Here is a 16,680-nt window from a genome sequence, read left to right on the forward strand (position 1 = left end):
GCTTGTGGGGTTGGTGCCGTTACCTCCCGGCTCCGGGCTTCCCCACGAGCTGCAGAGGCTCTGGATTTGGCTTCTGCCCCCACAGTCAGCCAGTGTCGTTGGACCCAGGTGGGTCCGCCGGCGGAGCCCAGCCCTTACCCCACCGAGGCCGACCACCTGACCAGACGGGCCCAGCGCCCCTCGCCCGTGTGTCTTTTCTGGGCTTACCTCACCACACCCAGCTCCAGGATGTGTCTTCTCCAGCCGTGCCAGGACTCTCGTCCCTGCGCTTGGCTCCGTACCGCAGTGTGAAACACCTGGTGTCCAACCCCGCTCCGCTTTCCTACCAGAACTTGGTGCTCCTCAGAGCGCAGCAGCACACAGCCTAGAGCCCGGCAAGGCCTTTTCTGGGCCTCTGGTTCCTCATCTGGTCCTAGATATCTAGGACCCTTGAGCAGCTTTGAAATGGCTTTTGGCCCTAATGGCCCTTCGGCCTTGGAGAAATCTGAAAATAAAAATTGAGTTCTTTCCAAACAGGCCTTAAGCCCATCAGAATGATGATTAAATGATCGTGTAGGTGCACCTGGGCTCCCAATTGAAGCCAGATTTCCCTGCAAAAGCCCAGAAACCTAGTTAGCCACACTACTCTCCTCCACACTACAGCAGCACCCAGAATGCCAGTGCCACTACCCACCATGTCAAGATACGGAGACTGAGGCCCAGTGTGGAGGCCGGAAATGATTTCTTGGGGGAAGTGGTGCTCCTGCATTAGAGAAGAGAGGCTTGGGGAATCTTAGGTAAAGGTAAAATTACTGGGTCCTGGTCACTAGGCTCAAAGATGTATGTGGGGCAGGGACCTTCAGGAGGGAGAGGTCTGGAAGGGGAAAGGGGTGCATCCAGGTGAGCCTGGAGCTATGACTGTCCCCAACACTCAATGCCAGGCATTGTGGTGCATGAGAGCCAGACTTGGCTATTTGGGGGAAGTCACTAGGGAGCTGGGCTATGGCCCAGAGACCTCCCTGCAAGTTTTGTACACCCCCGCCCCCGACCCCTGCCAGGCCAGGACTTCCCAAGGTTTGTGCTAGGGGCAAATAGAAGGCACTAGTTCTTCCTCCCACAGCTGGGCCACCTGGGAGCAAATAGAAGGCACTAGTTCTTTCTCCCACAGCTGGGCCACCTGGGAGCTGGATAACAAAGCAGCTTCAGGAGCCCCTCCCCAGACTTCCTGGAGGGGGAGGGGTAGGGCTGGATGTAAAAGGAGGCTGGGAGTGTATCAGGATTGCTCTTTGTAAGCAGATTTCCCCAGGTAAAGCCTAAATACTAGTGGACTCTGAGAATTACCCCATAAAGTTTTTCAACTAGTAAGTATCAGAATGTAAAATGCACGCATTCTCTCAAGCCAGTAATCCACTTCCAGGAATCTATCATGAGAAATAATTGCAGAACAATGATAAACACTTATACAAGATTGTTCTTTGCAGCACTGTTCCTTCTGGTGGAAGATTGCAGACTACTACATACCCCTGACCAGGAGCTGACTTCTTACAGCACCTCTGGTACCTCTGTACAGCAGGATGTTGTAATGGGGTAAGTCTGTGCACACTAACTTAGGGGAGAGCCAAGGTGTATGCCTTGTGACAATTTGCAGTGTCCCAGCAGAAAAGAGTTTCGGATATCCTTGGTACTTTTATGGGAAAGCCTTTAATAATTGGGAAGTTATTCTTACAGCCTTTTTCTCTCCAGGTTTGCTATTCACTTCTCCACTTTTCACATATGAAAAAAACTGGGTCCGTAGGGGAAGGGACTTGCCTGATAATGAAGCTGGGGTCCTGACTCCTGGGACAGATCTGGGGTGGGGTCTGGATGGGAAGGACCACCGATAGGTGTGGTGTCAGCCCCTAGACTCACCTGGTTGCTTCCTGTAGGCCATTTTAGGAAAAGGCCCAGAAACAAGACCCTCTCAGGCCAGAAAAGGGACTGAATAGGTTGCATAAGGCAACTCCTGCTTCTGTACTGGAAAACCCAAATAAAATGCTGCTACCGATGGGTCTCCCTGTTCATTGTGCCTGTTCCTGGTGAATTTGGTTACCATGTAGGTAAAAAGAAATGTCATGTAAATCCACTTTCATTAAAGAAAAAAAAGAAAAGCCACTGCCTTTTTTTACCTGGGTTTGATGCTTCAAGTAGGGTAAGGGACCAATATTTACCTGGAGCCAGTTGGAGCCAAGGCTAGGTTTGGCAACATAAAGGAAATGGGGTTCTGTGGGGTGAAGGGGAAGAGTCCAGAAAAGTCCAGGGTCAGTGAGTAATTCAGGAAATAGCGGAATCAGTCAGCTGGTAGGGCCTTGAAGGCCAGGGTATGGAATTTGGATTTTGCCTTGTGGGCAGTAGGGAGCCTTGCAGGTTCCTGAGACCTACTGAGGAGAGATGGGAAGTGATTGGAAGCAGAGTGGTCAGGTGAGGCAGTTCAGTAATTGAGGCCAAATTGAAGGAGACCTGTCTCTGAGGTTGAGGAGGTTTGTGGTTCTCTTCTGTGAGGTTCAGCATTATCATCTAATGTGGATTTTCAGCTTATCAACATCTTCCTTTTGAAAAGATTTGTCGTATTCTGTTGATCATTCACAATTTGCTTAGCTTTCTCCTTTTCTCTCCAAAAATTCTCATCGAATTTTTGAGTGCTTAGTGTTTGACAGGCTGTGTGCTTGAAGCTGGGGAACCCACTGCCTGGGCTATCAGGAATGTTTCGGGCAACAGTGCCAGCTGATGGAAGGGGTATAGGGTTTGGGATTTGGAGCTACTAGCCAGGTGATGTAGGCAAATCATTCAACCCCTTCATTCCCCCACCCCCTTTTTTTTTTTAAGATTTTTAATTTCTTTGTCATAGAGGGCGCAAGCAGGGGGAGCTGGCAGGCAGAGAGAGAAGCAGGCTCCCACTGAGCAAGGAGCCTATTGCTGGACTGGATCCCAGAACCCTGAGATCACAACCTGCCGAAGGCAGAAGCTTAACCAACTGAGCCACTCAGGTGCCTCCCCCCCTTTTAAAAGATTTTATTTATTTGAGAGACAGAGATAGTGACAGAGAGCACCAGCTGGGAGTAGAGGGAGAAGCAGGCTCCCCACTGAGAAGGGAGCCTGATGGGGGACTTGATCCCACTACACAGGGACCATGACCTAAGCTGAAGACAGCCATTTAACTGTTTGAGTCACCACGGCGCCCTTATACAAACCCTTTGAGCCTTCCTTTTCTCATCTCTGGAAACATCCAGATTTGGTGAGGGCCACGGGCAGCTGAGGGAGAAACAGACGCCCTGCTGAGCAGGGAGCCTGATGGAGGGCCCATCCCTGAATCCTGGGATCACGACCTGAGCCACCCAGGTGCCCCTAAATGATTTCTTTTAGGGCCTGTTGGAAAGCTGTAGGCAAACAAGCTCTTACATATGTGTGTATATATACTGCTTTCAGAAACATTTAAGCCAGGGTGCCTTGGTGGCTGAGTCAGTTAAATTTATTTGAGAGAGAGAGAAAGATCTCGCACAAGTGACACAGAGGAAAAGCAGACTCCCTGCTAAGCAGGGAGCCTGATGTGGGCCTTGATGTGGGGTTGTGTCCCAGGACCCTAGGATTATGACCTGAGCCAAAGGCAGATGCCATACCGACTGCCATACCAATGCCATACCGACTGCCACACACACACACACACACACTACTTTATGTGTGTGTATATATATATATGTATATATACATATGTAAGTGGGGAGTCATATATAATATATATTATATATATCTACACATATCTACATATATATTGTATGTATAAACAAGCATATATATAAAAAAGCATTTATATATATAAGCTTATATATATAAATGCTTCTTTTCCCACAGCTTTTTAAATTTTTATCTTTGCTGGTTTAAGTGCTATGGACTATTATCTGAAAGTTGTGTATGTCCGCATGACTTTCCTAACAGGCCAGGCTAATCTTTATTCTGGCCATGCATCATTATCTGATTTTCTTCCTGTGCAAACAAAGGGGTATTTCAGATGGGTCCAGGTTGTAGCATTTTTTTTTTTTTTTTTTTTTTTTTTTAAAGATTTTATTTATTTATTTGACAGAGAGAGATCACAAGTAGGCAGAGAGGCAGGCAGAGAGAGAGGAGGAAGCAGGCTCCCTGCTGAGCAGAAAGCCCGATGCGGGACTCGATCCCAGGACCCTGAGATCATGACCCGAGCCGAAGGCAGCGGCTTAACCCACTGAGCCACCCAGGCGCCCCCCAGGTTGTAGCATTTTAACTTGGGTGTTGGTGTGGCAGGGATGTGGCAGTGACCTGCGTGTAGGGACACCACAGTCTCTTGCCTTGATGCCCTCTAGCTTCTAGACAAAGATAAAGTAGTGAGTGTTGTGCTTTTAAATTGGGGATTAAGAAAATCACTTTTGATTTTTTGGTAGTCTGCTCCTCTACCTGTGAGCCACTGGGTTTGGCACCTCCAATCATGGCTACAGAAGTCAGCCAGGCAGAGTTGGCTTCGGAGACTTACTAACTGTATTTTTTCTCATTTCTTTTTGAGGGTCTGTGTGATAGGGTAGATGGGGATCAGATCCATTTGGCATAGTTTAATCTTTTTTATATGTGGGTATTTCCTTCTCCTGGAGTTTTTTTTTTTTTTTTTAAGATTGATTTATTTGAGAGAGAGAGTGCAAGTGAGCTAGCATGAGTGCAGGGGTGGCAGAGAGAAGCAGAGGGAGAGAGAATCTCAAGCAGACTCCCCACTGAGTGCAGAGCCTGATGAGGGGCTCCATGAAGGGTTTGGTCTCACCATCTGGAGATCATGATTTGAGCCGAAACCAAGAGTTGGATGCTTAACCAACTGAGCCACCCAGGCGCCCCTGTGGTATGTTTTTTAATTCCAAAAGCAATGTACTGTGTTAATTAGGGTAAGGTAAACAATGCAGGAAGTGTGTAGGGACAAAATGAGCAACACCCCCCGCAACACCCATTCCCACCTTCTAGCACTGACAGTGCTAAGAGGTATGTAGCCTTTCTCACCTTTGTCCACGTGCAAATACATACACACATCCTGAGAGGTGTTTTCTCTCCTCCTTCTAATTTACATCCCCCAACCCCCCCCCATTTCAGCAGGGCTGCAATTAACATTTCCTATGTAAATATCTTTGCAATTTTGAGAATTTCCTGAAATAGATTCTCTGAAATGGAATTACTGGGACAAAGAGCAAGAATGGATATTTTTAGGGCATAAACCCAAAGCACTCTCCATGGCAGTGTTTGCGGTGTTTGAGTGCTCGCTTACCCTCGTGCTCAGCTGCAGGAAGACTTAGCAATTTTGTGGAAATCTTCTTTGATGGCTGAAGAGTAGCCTTTGGTTCTTTTAATCTGCATTTTTTTTTTTTTTTAACTATTGTTGAGGTGAATATCTTTTTTTTTTTAAAGATTTATTTATTTATTTATTTGACAGAGAGAGAGATCACAAGTAGGCAGAGAGGCGGGCAGAGAGAGAGAGAGGAGGAAGCAGGCTCCCTGCTGAGCAGAGAGCCTGATGCGGGACTTGATCCCGGGATGCGAGATCATGACCTGAGCCGAAGGCAGCGGCCAAACCCACTGAGCCACCCAGGTGCCCCGAGGTTGAATATTTTAACATTTTGTAACTATTGGGCATTTGTCACCTGTGAATTATCTGCACATTTTTTGAAATCTTGAGTTTCTTTCTGAGTTGTAAGCACTTTTCAGTATGAAGGATGCCTAACCCTTGTTTATTATATTTATTGCAGGTAGGTTTTTTCCCTCAAGATTATTGTTCGCCTTACTTTTTTTCTAAGCTGGCTATTTTTGTTTTATTATTTTTATTCATTTTTATTTTTTAAATTTTATTTTATTCAATTAATTAAATAGAGTGTATGATTAGTTTCAGAGGTAGAGTTCAGTAATCTATCAGTTGCATATAATACCCAGTGTTCATTATGTGATGTGCCCTCCATGCCCATCACTCCCCATCTTCTACCTCCCCCTTCCCTCCAGCAACCCTCAGTTTGTTTCCTATAGTTAAGAGTCTCTTATGATTTGTCTCCCTCTCTGATTTTATTTTATTTTTCTCTCCCTTTCCCCTATGATCCTCTGTTTTGTTTCTTAATTTCCACGTATGAATGAAATCATATGATACTTATCTTTCTCTGACTGACTTATTTTGCCCATGCGAGGCTCAAACTCACCACCCCCAGATCAAGAGTCGCACACTTTTCCAACAGAGCTGGCCAGGCTCCTGTTTTGTTTGTTTATGTTTAAACTTTTCACTTGGTTAAATATCAGTCTTGTGCCATTGCCCAAATAGCTTGCTTTTGGGTTAGGAAAGAATACAAGCAATCGAAGGATATTTACTTACACTTTTTGATTTTGTTCCTATAAGGCCTAATTTTTAACATTTAACTCTTTATTACATCTGGACTTGATTTTGGTTTACAGTGTGAGGCTAAGCATCCCAATAACTTTTTTTTCTGAATGACATACCATTTCTTACCATCTTTTGCATATCCTTGGATGTGTGATGTCACCTTTTCCAAGCCAGTGAGTTCTTAAAGCTGTGTTTCCTGGTATGTCTCACGGAGAGAGTATCTTGAGACTACTACTTAGGTGGATGAAAAGACAGATTTCCGCCAGGAAAGGAAAGCCTTTGAATTTCTGTGATGAGACATTCTCTCCATGAAACTAATGACTTTTTGCTTTAAGGACCCTCATTCTTCTCTCTTCCAAGGCCCTGTAAAAGGTCATATGTTTCTATGAAATGTACAAAATTAAGAAATTTTCATCGTAGGAGCACTTGGGTGACTCATTCGTTTAAGTGTCTGCCTTCAGCTTAGGTCATGATCCTGGTCCCAGGGTCAAGCCTCACATGGGGCTCCCTGCTCAGCAGGGGAGAGTATGCTTCTCCCTTTCCTTCTGCTCCCCGCCCCCAGCTTGTTCTCTCTCACTTGCTCACTCTCTCTCCCTCAAATAAGTAAATAAAAGTCTTAAAAATTTTTTTTTTTTCCATTATAGCATGACTTCCCTCCTCACTATTCTCCTGTTAAGTGACCTCATGTTGGTCCTGGACATTTTTTGGATCTGGCTAATGGTTGGGTTAGAATACATTCAGTTTGGTTTTGTTTATTTATGTGGTTTGTGGTCACTTCCACTAATGATTTGAGTGTGTCTTGGTGTAGGAGAGGGCGCAGGAACAGAGGTAATATCACCATGGACAGGTGTCCTACAGCACCTGTGCCAGAGGTGCGTTAAGGAAGATAAACAAGGTTTGAAGTTTCTAGAGTCAGAAGCTGATCTATGGAAGATTCTTTCGATCATAAAGACTGTAAAAATAGAAGCAAAGGACTCAATTCTTACCAACACTTAGTAAAAGTGGAAGTTTTCTTCTGCCAAGAAGTTACTCGCTAATGCAATGTGTACTGTTATAAATGTACGTGTTAGAAGACTGAGTCATCCTTATCTTCTCTCTATAGAAGGATATTACAAAATCCTTCTCATATGAAAAACTATCAGAAAATATGGCCCTAAAAGTAGGAAAAAAGGCTTACAGAAGTGTTGCAGGCAATTAAAAAGAAAATGTTATTTTTCTGGATTTTGTGATGTTCGAGATACCTGTTTTTAAGACGTAATTTGTTATAATATTTTTTTCTCATTTTTGAAGAAATATTCACATTCGTTGCAATTTTTGTATATTTTACATTATTAGCCCCTCCCCAATTATGTAAGTTTCAGGTCACACAAAATATGAATCTGCCTTCAACCCTTAGGTTGAATATTTTGGCAAGGATAAATCCTGATCCCTTCAGAAGATCTGGGTATAATTTGTCCCCTCTGGCCTTTTGGAAAAATGAAATTTCTTGCACTTCACCTTGATTTTGACACTGAAATAGAACTTTTAAAGAGGTCATTAAATCAATGATACTTCATGCACTTCTTTTTCATGAGTCCTTTCTCTTTGTACTTGAAGAGCTTCCTTGTTCTTTTTGGGAATTACCTCTTGTATGGATAGACCACATTTTGTTTATCTATTCATCCATCAGCAGATGCTTGGGTTCTTTCCACCTTTTGGCTGTTGTGAACATGGTGTACAAATATCCATTTGAGTCCCTATTTTCAATTATTTTGGGTATATACCCAGAAGTTTCATCAGATTTTGAAGACATTACTGTGTTGTCTCTCAGCTTTCAGTATTGCAGTTGGGAAGTCCCGAGTCATTCTGAATACTGATTCTGTGTGTATGACCTACTTTTACTTCTCTAGAAAGTTCTAGAATCTCCTCTCTTCCTTAATGGCCTGGAGTTTCTTAATGAAAGGCCCTCACAGGGATCCATTTTTCCCATTTTGCTGAGAGTTCTCGGAATTGAGTGGGGGCATGAAAACCCAGGGGTCAGTCTCCCCATTTAGTACTGTGAGCACTGTGCCTCTCTGGCAGTGTTCCAAGAGCTGAGTGGAGCAAGAGGGCCAAGGTTCTGGACATCCTCAATGGTTAATATGTGTGGACTTTTGTATAAACCCTCTGTTGCTGGCACTGTCTCTGTCTCCTGTGCCGCATGTCCACCTGTCCAGGGACCTTGTTCTACTTTCTCCTAAAAATATGTTTCTGATCTGCCAGGGTCTGTCCCCCGTGAGGGGGGAAGGTGGGTAGTGGAGGGAGGGGATCTAAGAGTCTGCTCATTGGAGTCTGTGAGCTGCTTTTTATTTATTTATTTTTTAAAAAAGATTTTATTAATTTATTTGACAGAGATCACAAGCAGGCAGAGAGGCAGACAGAGAGAGAGGGGGAAGCAGGTTCCCTGCTGAGCAGAGAGCCCAATGTGGCGATCCCAGAACCCTGGGATCATGATCCGAGCCGAAGGCAGAGGCTTTAACCCACAGAGCCACCCAGGCACCCCAGTAAGCTGCTTTTTAAACCCTCTTTTACCAATCTTCCTACCACTAATTTCTGAGCCTTTTAAGGATTCTTTAATGTAAATCAGGCTAGACTGTCATTTTTTCACATTGCCGGCTTGGTGTTGCTGTCTGATGGTACTTGTCCATTTATTTTCCAGCCTCCAAAATTTCATTGTGGTCATCCTGTCTTCCATTCTACTTTTTCTTGTGGGTTTTTGCATTTTGAAAGTGGAGTTTGAAAAAGGAAGTATATCACAAGTTTTATACTTGCGATAAATCTGTTTCAACTTAACCTCCCCCCGCCCAACACTAGTACCTCTGTCAACTAGTCTACCTTTTTCCCTTTGGTTTGAGGTGTTGCCTTTATTCCTGTACCAAATACGAAGTCCCATTTGTCTATTTGTCTGTGCGTCCTATTAGTGAACTTTCTTTTCCACTTCAGCAGATATCTTCTGAGCACATGCTGTGTGCCAGGCCCTGATCTAGGCACTAGAGGTAGAAAACAGTATATTAGGCAAAGCCCTTCCCTCATGGCGATTGCATTCTAATGGAGGCAGGTAGGCAGTAAGCATATAATGTCAGAGATAAGTACTCAGAAGAAAAAGAAATTGGAGTACTGGCATAGGAAGTAAGGGGTTGAGCTACTATAGATAAGTTGGTAAGCACTGACTGGAATCTTGAGTGAACTGGAAACTCCAGCTGTGCGTGGATCTTCAGAGGGCTGTTGCAGACAGAGGACATACCGAGAGCAGAGACCCTGAGACAGAAATGAGCTTTGGGGGACAAACAAGAGCAGTGTGGACTGTTGAATTGTCTTTTTTTCCTTTCATTCCTGTCCGTTTTTGCCTTCATATTTTGGCCATCTGTTCTCAGGTACAGATATGTTTAAAGTGTTTAATATCTTTCAGATGGATTGACCCTTTTGTCACTATAGAGTGTTTCTCTTTATCTCTAGTATTTTATTTTATTTTTTATAAATAGGATTTTTTATTTTATTTATTTGACAGAGAGAGAGAGATCACAAGTACGCTGAGAGAGGAGGAGGAAGCGGGCTCCTTGCAGGGAGCCCGATACGGGTTCTATCCCAGGACCCTGAGATCATGACCTGAGCTAAAGGCAGAGGCTTAACCTACCGAGGCACCCCTCTAGTATTTTAAACCCAGATAGTCTGACTCCTAAATCCATATACTTCACCTCACACCAACTGCCCCACCTCTCCAGGTATGTCCTCAGGTGGTCCTGCAGCTCCTGTATTCTCAGTGGCTCCAGACTCACTCAGGTGTGCTCTGCCAGCCAGATCTTCTGAACCTGGGTCTTGATAAGACCAGCTGGAATTCTGGTCTGTACTCCAGGGAAGTCCCCCCAGCCCTTCTCAAGACGCTGCAGTTTGCTAGATGTTCTCATTCACCACCATTTTGGGCCCTGGAGCCTGCTTGCCTACAAGCATGCCCTGGTCCTGTAGAGTCTCCACATGTCAGTCACTTTCCCTGTCACCTCTCTCAGTGTCTCTCCCGTCAGCCTTCCCACCCTTCACCAAGCCTTACTAACACATATCCAGTAAGCCATTTACAGTTAGAGGGTGAGAGGGAAGGTGTAGTTTATGGAAACACAGAGGACTCCGGCTACTGGAGGATTTGTCATGGCCCAGCAGTACCCAGCCTTCCCTCACCTGCTCTGGGCTCTGGTCTCCCCTTCTCTCTGTTTTGAGGGCCTCCTTCCCTCTCCCCTCACCCGTTTCTTCTCTGAAGCAAAACCAGATTTTTCCCTCTGCAGTCTGTAGAGCCATTTATTTAATGGCTGCTTTTGTTGTCTTTGTTTCTTTGGCTTCTCCAGGGTTGGGTGCTGTCTCCTTTGGTCTACTTTGTCTACTTGCGTCCGGACTAAGAGTTGTGTGGGGCCAGCAGTCAGGTACAAGAACTTTCACCTGGCTCCGCATGCTGGTTTTATTGCCTTGACCTGCTTCTGTGATTGAGTGAATTGTTGGCATTTCCTGGACATTATGATTATTTGTAGGAGCAGAATATTTGAAGCCAGGACTTTTTAGAAGAGTCTCAGAGATCTGTGATGCTGAGTGAATCATCACACTGAGGCCCAAGGAGAGTCTGTACCAAGTGGTGGAGCTAGTCCTTAAGCCCTGGCCCAGGATGTATCCTGGCCCTGGTGGACGCTACTTAGGTATACCTTGGGTCATTTCCCTTCCCCTCCTGGAGCCCAGCTTCCCATATGGGAAATGGGAGTAATAGCACTATCTCCTTACAAGTCTATCCTGAGAGATAAATTGTAAAATGCTTATCCTGTGCCCTGCCTAATGCTTGGGAAACAGTGAGTGCAAGGATAGGCATTAGCTGGGGAAAGGAAAAGAAACTGTGTTATACTCGTGTGATGGAATACTACTGACCAGCAAAAGAGATCTATAGATACGTGTAGTCATGTGAGTGAATCTCACAAATACGCCAAGTGAGAGAAGCCGGATACAGAACTGTGAATATTGTGTGATCTCTTCACATAAAACTCTAAGAAAGAGAAAGGAATCTATGAAAAGTAGATCAGCTGGGGAGGTGGGCTGGACCAAAAAGGGGAATGGACACATGTTTGACAACATTAATTTCATTTTTCACTTAAGTGGGTAAATTTTATTAAAGACAGTGAGATGCAGACTAAGCAGCAGTAACGGGAAACATGCAACAAGTGGTTAAATTTTCTCATACATTAGAGTTGACCAGCAGCTTACATAGGCAGTTAAGCTATGCTTTGTTTACTGGGTTATAAATTTACTTTCTCGTCATCCCAGATGGAGACATTTTACGGCTCAGCATCTGGATAAACAAATCCTTTAAGGCCCAAGTGCCTTGTGCCTAACAGTTTCCCTTTAACTGAAATGAATTCTTTTCTTAAGGGCGAATTTATATCTGACTTTATATTTCTCTCTCTCACAAAGGCAAGGAGTGTTTGTATTCTGTTTCTGTGTGTCTCTATCCTTAGAGCAGAGGGAGCTGCTGGAGGGTTTTGGCCAGGGCAGTGAAGTAGTCAGACATACTTGGGAAGAGCAACCTGAAAGTGCCCTGTGGAGGATGGATGAGAGGCGGGTAAGGGAGAGTCAGGAAGGCTGGTTAAGAGGCTGGGGCAGGGCAGGTCATAGAGCAATACGCTTAAAATGTGTACATTTTTCTATATATAAATTATACCTCAATTTAAAAAAATGTGAACCAAAGACTATCACAGTGGTTCACATGATGTCCAGAGGCCTGAGAAAGGGGTTCTAGGCCAGGCTGGGAGCAGTGAACAATGCAGGGACCCGAGTGGGGTTCTGGGTGTAGAACTGAAAGGGTTTGAGGAGAGGCCAGGAAATCCAGGAGGCCTGTGGGAGGAGGGGAAGCAAGACAGGCAAGAATTTTGGTCCTTGAGCACTGAAGATGAGCCCTTTGGAGTGGTTGGGGGGCTCTGGCTGAGTAAATAAACTTAGCCCAAAGCTCTGGGATTCTGCTGGTGTGGGGAGCCAAGAAAAGGCCTCGACCCCATCCTCAAGTGTCAAGGCTCATGGGGGACGCAGACAGCCTTCTTGGGCCAGTTGAGGAAAGCACAGAGGGACCCAGGGGAGCAAGTAGCCATCCCTTCATGATCCCTCCTACATACTCCCCTTAACCTGTTTTCTCTTCTCCCAGGCCCAGCTGGGGGTGGGATGGGGGTGGGGGGCAATTATAAACCATGACAAGGACCTGACGCACCTGGGTGTGAATTCTGGTTCTAAAATTCTCTAGCAGTGTGACCCTGGGCAGGTTGCTTAATCATTTGAGCCTCAATTTCCTCATTTATAAAATGGTCATAATACCCTCTTTGCCCCCTTTACCCCTTCCTGAAAAAGCATTTCACGTTTTTTCCACTGCTGCCATGAAGTATGCCTGTGTTGTGCTTGGAAGGAGATGCTGCGAAGTATGGCTCTTGGGCACTTCATGCCGAAATCCCTTCCTTTAAGCACCTGAGTGCTCAATAGGTCTGGGGCCACTGGTCCCTTGTGCAGCTTAGTAAAGGAGGCACTTGGCGGGTTTACAGGCAGCTGGCATCCCAGAAAGCAGACTGGGCTGGAAATTGAACTCTGTCCCCAGTTCTCAGGGTGACCTTGGGCGACCCCTAGTGGGATGGGTGGCAACACGCAACGTCCCAGCAAGGATGGGTTTTGCCGCACTGTACCAGATTTTGCTGATGTATTTACTTCTACCGCGGGTACCAGGTAGCAGCTCCTTCAGTATATTTTTGCATTGTGGCTTTCATTTATTCCCTTGGATGCATGCTCATATCCTCTTTTACACCACTGTTCATATGGAATGGGGTTTCATTTACCAACAAATGCAATATATTTTATTATTTACAGTGTATCACTATTGGTGTCATTTTTTTTTCTTAGTTTTTGGGACTTCTGTCCATTCCAGAACTTTTGAGTTCCTACTAGAGTCCTCTGAACTGTGTGCATATAAGCAAAGTGTTTTTTGGGGCGCCTGGTTGGCTCAGTGGGTTAACCCTCTGCCTTCGGCTCAGGTCATGATCTCACGGTCCTGGGATCGAGCCTCGCATCGGGCTCTCTGCTCAGTGGGGAGCCTGCTTCCCCCTCTTTCTCTGCCTGCCTCTCTGCCTACTTGTGATCTTTCTCTCTGTCAAATAAATAAATTAAAAAAAATAAGCAAAGTGTTTTTTCCTATAAAACCACTTTCAGGGCACGTTCAGTATGTGTATTTTAAAATTCATTTTAAAGCAGAAGCAGACTCCCTGCTGAGTGCAGGGCCTGTCAAGGTGCTCAGTCTCACCACCATGAGATCATGACCTTAGCCTAATCAAGTTGGCCGCATCACCAGCTGAGCCATCCAGGTGTCATCCAGGTGCCCCAGGACCTTTTTTATGCATTGAAATAAATCTGAGGAAAAAATGTATATAAGTCAAACATTAAAACAGTTAATAAGGGGTGCTTGGGTAGCTCAGTTGCTTAAGCATCTGACTCTTGATTTTGGCTCAGGTTGTGATCTCAGATCGAGTGAGCCCCTTGTCAGGCTCTGCACTAGGCCAGGAGTTTGCTTTGGATTCTTTCCCCCTCCTCCTCCCTCTGCTCCTTCCCCCACCCTGGCTCTTTATTTCCCTCTCAAAAATAAAAAATAAAAATAAAACAATAAAAAGGTCCTGGCATGCCCCCCCCCCACCCCGACAACCCGCACTACAGGATTTTATACATAGTGGGCTTTCTGCAAGAATTCCAGGGATTAAGACAGGATCAGGCTTCAGGGACAGTCTACTTTACCCCTTCTGAGAAGTTAATTTCTAGCCAGGGGAGAGATACTGGTAATTTCTACAGGTTTGTAGAGTTAGGTCCCATGTTAGGTGATTATGTAAAGTAACTGCCAACTTCACAATGAAGCTGGTTCTACTGTTCTCCTTTATTTGGCAGATGAGGAAATAGAGACCAGTGGTCTGCCCAAGTGGCTCAGTGGGTGTGGTGGGTGGAAAGGTCATCCAGGTCATGTCCTTTTGGTTGCCACAGGAGTCCTTGCCTCTGGCTACTATCTCCTGTCTTGTTGAACCTAGGTGCCCAAGACCCAGCCAGAGGCTCTTGAGGGCTCTGTGGGCCTGGGCTGGTGGTGCCTGGAGGCGGGATCCTCACATCTTAGAATAGAAGGGACCTTGGAGGTCCTCAGTAGGCCACTGGCATCAGAAAAGCAGACTAGGCTGGACATTCTGAGTGTTTTGTCTAAATTGGCGAGATGACCGTGGGCTGGCTACTGCCCCTCTCTAGGCCATGGCTGGAGTATGGAAGGCCCCATTAACTGTCATGTTCCCTGGTACAAGTCCAGCTTTACTTCTTAAAGATCCATTTAATGTGTGGGGACACGTAAGGTCCAGAGAGGGTTTGGGATTTTCCTGTATAATCTTACAGCCCAAGGAATTCTTAAAAAGATCCCTTTCTTGGTCCATGGCATGGGACTTGCAGGGGCCCTGAAATCAGATTGCCTGGCATGTAGTAATTGCTTATTAAATGTGGGGCATCATTTTATTGAGCAACATCCTATAATGATTGAGTGTGAGTCTTTCTCTTACTGGTTGTGTGACCTTGCCCTGAATAAGTCATTTAACCCTTTCCTGCCTCGGTTTCCTTAGGTGTGAATTTGTTAATAACAACCTCTCTTTATGGGGGGAGGAATGAAACTTGCTTACCCATGTATAATATAGAGGTAGGTACATAGCCTATAATAAGTGCCCAGTAAACACAGAAGTCTGTCCCTGCTGGAAATCTTCGAGTGGTTCCCACAGCACTTTAGAGTCCTGTCCAAACTCCCCGGAGTCCTAGAGGCCTGTCAAGGCATCACTTCACGCTTGCCTCCTTCTCATCTTCTACCAGTCTCAGCTCCACCACTACGCTTTGTGCCAAGTTCATGTCCACAGAGTGCTCTTTGTTTGCTTATTTGAAAGATTTTATTTATTTGATAGCAAGACAGACAGTAAAAGAGGGAACCCAAGCAGGGGGAGTGGGAGAAGGAGAAGCAGGCTTCCCACCAAACAGCAAGCCCGATGCCAGGTTCAATCCTAGGACCCTGGGATCATGACCTGAGCCGAAGGTAGTCGCTTAATAACTGAGCCATCCAAGTGCCCTTTTTGTTTTTGTGTGTGTGTGTTTTTCTTTTAACCTTAGTTATTTTCCCTGGTTTCAGCTTAAATTTCCCCTCAGGAAGGCTGGCTCTGACCTCTCAGGACAGGTCTCCCAGCCTTCCTGCCCATGTTATTCAGTTTGCTACATCACATTTAACCAAGTAATGATGAGTTTTGTCCTTGTACTCTCCCTCCCTTGCTCCATGGTGAATTGCTTTCTTCCCTGTGGAGCCCCCCAACACTCCCTGAAGAGGCTTGGCATAGATACTTCTTGGTACTGGGCACCCAGTCTCCTGCCGAGTCTCCTTACCTACATCCACATCGCTCTCTCTCGGGCAGATCTGGTCAAGCTTCCTTGCGCTTCAGACCCCTCAGAGACTCCTTGGTGCTCTGGGGGCGGCTGCAAGGATGGAAAACCAGACGCTGTCACCTGGCATCAAAGGTGCCTCAGATCTGGCTCTGATCTTTCTCCCCACCTCGCCCCACACTCCAGCACTGAGACTCTGGGCAAACCAACCTCTGTTTGACTTTATTTTCTCATCAGTTTTAAGGTGACCAAGGGTGCTTCTGAATGTCAGGTTAACCTCAGCCATTTATTGTCTTCCTACTGATGGCAAGCCTGTCCCAGGAGAGATTGATCTGTTGGGAAGAGCCTGTTAATTTCAGAGACTCTTCTGTAAGTGTCCCTCTGTTTCTCTTTTCCCAACTGCCTCCTTTTCCTCCCTAGTCCCCATCATGACCCACAGCCATCTTGACACACTGCCATTACCCAGGTGTTTTTCTAGTCTCCCTTCCTGTGCCTCCTCACCCCCCACAATACAGATCCACTCTAAAATGTTTTCTCTAGGTCCTTGAACAGTGCTGGATAATCCTCCACTGGTTTTAAAGTCCTCTGCACATTTTAATGTTACATTTAAGGGGGTGCCGAGTTAGCTCTGTCTGTGGAACATGTGACTCTTGATCTTGGGGGTTGTGAGTTCAAGCCCCATGTTGGGTGTAGATTACTTAAAACCTTAAAAAAAATTACATTTTACAGCTCTTATTCTGTCCCCCCCCACATCATTTTTAATATCTATGTGAACATTCAGTTCATTACATCTGAGAGCCGCCCAGTAGGCCACAGCATTTGTCTGTCACATTTCACTTATTCAT

The 16,680-nt window shown here is 45.5% G+C and overlaps 1 long non-coding RNA gene across 3 annotated transcripts in view; it reads left to right on the forward strand.

Moving 5' to 3' along the window:
• LOC131807735 (uncharacterized) overlaps nucleotides 1-16,680 on the forward strand; it is an 84,605-nt gene that overhangs the window by 515 nt on the left and 67,410 nt on the right. For all 3 annotated transcript variants that reach the window (XR_009344587.1, XR_009344586.1, XR_009344585.1), the window contains exons 2-3: nucleotides 1,461-1,574; nucleotides 16,147-16,204. This is a non-coding gene — a long non-coding RNA (uncharacterized LOC131807735). The remainder of the gene's footprint in view (nucleotides 1-1,460; nucleotides 1,575-16,146; nucleotides 16,205-16,680) is intronic.

The sequence above is a fragment of the Mustela lutreola genome, chromosome 9 (assembly GCF_030435805.1).
Source record: "Mustela lutreola isolate mMusLut2 chromosome 9, mMusLut2.pri, whole genome shotgun sequence".
NCBI classification, from domain to species: Eukaryota; Metazoa; Chordata; class Mammalia; order Carnivora; family Mustelidae; genus Mustela; species Mustela lutreola.